Source organism: Gavialis gangeticus, unplaced genomic scaffold (genome assembly GCF_001723915.1).
Source record: "Gavialis gangeticus isolate Ggan-Ray unplaced genomic scaffold, GavGan_comp1, whole genome shotgun sequence".
Classification (NCBI taxonomy): domain Eukaryota; kingdom Metazoa; phylum Chordata; order Crocodylia; family Gavialidae; genus Gavialis; species Gavialis gangeticus.
In genome coordinates, this window is record NW_017728992.1 from 78,736 (window position 1) to 81,160 (window position 2,425).

At 39.1% G+C, this 2,425-nt stretch overlaps 1 protein-coding gene across 1 annotated transcript in view; it reads left to right on the top strand.

Annotated features, from left to right (window-relative positions):
• TMEM245 (transmembrane protein 245) overlaps positions 1-2,425 on the top strand; it is a gene marked incomplete at its 5' end in the record, with an annotated part of 178,928 nt that overhangs the window by 60,768 nt on the left and 115,735 nt on the right. The window lies entirely within an intron of this gene.

Genomic DNA, 2,425 nt, shown 5'->3' on the forward strand with positions numbered 1-2,425 from the left:
TTTTATTACCATTTCTATTTCAACAATCAAGTATACCAAGCCTTTCTAAGCTTAGAGCATGGGAGACCTCTTTCCTGTGGTGTCTAATGTATTAATTGGAGATTCTTGACTGATTAGAGTTTGAGAATTATGGTTGATGAGTACAAGAGTAAGGAACTGTGTACCTGCTGGGTAGCTATCTATCAGATGCTTGGATTGTCTACACTTCATGTTCAGTAGGATTGCATACTTTGTACAAGGACCAATATTTATCAATACGCAGTTGTGTAAGTGAATTTGGACACACAAAGTAACATAAGGAAAAATCCTATTTCTTTAAAGTGCATGGAAAAAGACCCTGGAAATAAGAGTCATCGTATATTAGTTAAGACTTCCCTAAATTCACTTTAACTCATATTTGCATTTTGATAAAAGCCAGAGTTACGTTTTAAATTGAGAAAGTAGTATGTAGCAGGGGCAGGTACAGAAGGTTAACCTAAACCAGTGTTTCCTTAGCCTTTGATACCTGGAAGGCGTATCTACACTACATGTTTAGTGCCAAGTAGATTAGTTAGCTCCACAGTAAATGTCTTAGCGTCTACATGTGCAGGCCAAATAGGCTGGAGTAAACTAATAAGCTTCGCAGCAGGATAGTACTTGTAAATATAAGTACTGTCCTGCTACAGAGTTTTTTTTACTATGCAGCACCACACATGTAGACGCTGGAGGGGCTGGATGGGGCATGATGGTGCTTCAGTGCAGGGGCTGCTTGCTGACTAGCTCCACACTGAAGCACCCTTATATCCCAGCCAGCCCCTCTGCAGTATGTTGAGCCAGGCAAGAGCAGCCCCAGGCTTGCAGGCTGACCCCTGGGCCATCTGCTGGGTGGGGCTGCTCCAACCCAGCTCAACAGTGCTGTGCTTCTGGGCACATGCTTCCCTGGCACTGCATTTAGACAATAAGCTGTGGAGCAGTGAGCTCTGGAGCTTATTGCTTTGCATTAATGGCACATGTAAACGCTCTTGGAGCATACTTCTTTCTGGTTTAAAATTGGTAGCACACTTAATTCACTGGTCCATGATCCACATCTAGTCTGTAGGCCCAATCCTTCTGTGTGAGACTGGCATGGCAGGAACCAAATCCAGCCCGTTTTTGTAGAACACCTTTTGGAAATCACTGATCTAAATATTTTGAAAATCTCATTTGAAGAGCATACTATTAAACAAAAATTACCCTCCTGTTTTTCAGTGGTGGTTGGTTTATTTTATCATTTATAATCCTTAAACAAATGAACAGTTGAAAAGATGAAACTGAAACAGAAATGTATGTAGTTTTTTAAACGATTGGTTTTCAACCTGTGGTCTGTGGACCCCTGGGGGTCTGCAGACTGTACACGGGGTCTGTGAAAGATGACTACGATCAATCAAAAATATGTAAATAACCACGCCTACAATTCACAGGGCTCTACACCTCCATTCAATGTCTTTTAGGGGTCCGCAAATGAAAAAAGGTTGAAAACCACTGTTCTAGACCATAGCTAGTTTGGATTCCAGGTTGTTTAGAATTTTTCACATAAATGCCTCACTCCTAAAGGCAGGTAACCTCTGTTCTATTTATTGTTGGTGAGCGAACTCTTAATGATCATTGAAATTGTAGGGTACAGTGACAAACATGAGAAACTTAAATGTTCTTTGAGACTTTTGCAGGGTCTGGTGGGTTCTTTGAAATTCCTTTCTGTAAGTCGTCATTATATTTCTTTTGCTACAGAAATTTCTAGACTCAACAGTTACTACTTTAGATAATTTCACTTTCTGATAGCCTTCCTCACTGTATCTAGAATGCGTGTTCTGAAGTATTGAGTATTGTCACAACAGTTTATATCAAATAAGATTGATTGTAAGGAGTTGGAAGATAAAATTATTATTGTACTTGTACATTCGGTGCTCAGATGCTATGGTGATGGGCTCTATAGAAACCTGAAATACTTTTCAACTTAACTGCCAAGACTGCAGTTTGAAACCAGCCTATCAATAATCAGCTTCACATGCAGGGTTGGGGCCAGTAATGGAGGAAGAACTAAATAATATTATGCCTTCTAATGTTATGTGGTAATGAGGAAAATAATATTAGCTAAAAATTTATTAAACCAACCACTGAATTTATAATCTGTCGCTTTAGAAATATTTAAATCCTCTGACTTTTCTTTTTTCTTTAAAGAATAACTTCACAGATAAGTTTCCTCTGCTGTTTTTTTCTGGTGTAGTGCCAGATTCATTAGAAACCCCTCTAACTTATGAACTATGCTGAAGAAAATAATTGCTCAAACTTGCATAGATTTTCATGTTTTTTTTTAATTTAATCAGATTGCTGGTGTATTAGTCTACATGGAGTTTATTCTTTTCTGGAGTGCTCTATCCCTAGGTCAACATCATTCCCCCCCCCCCCC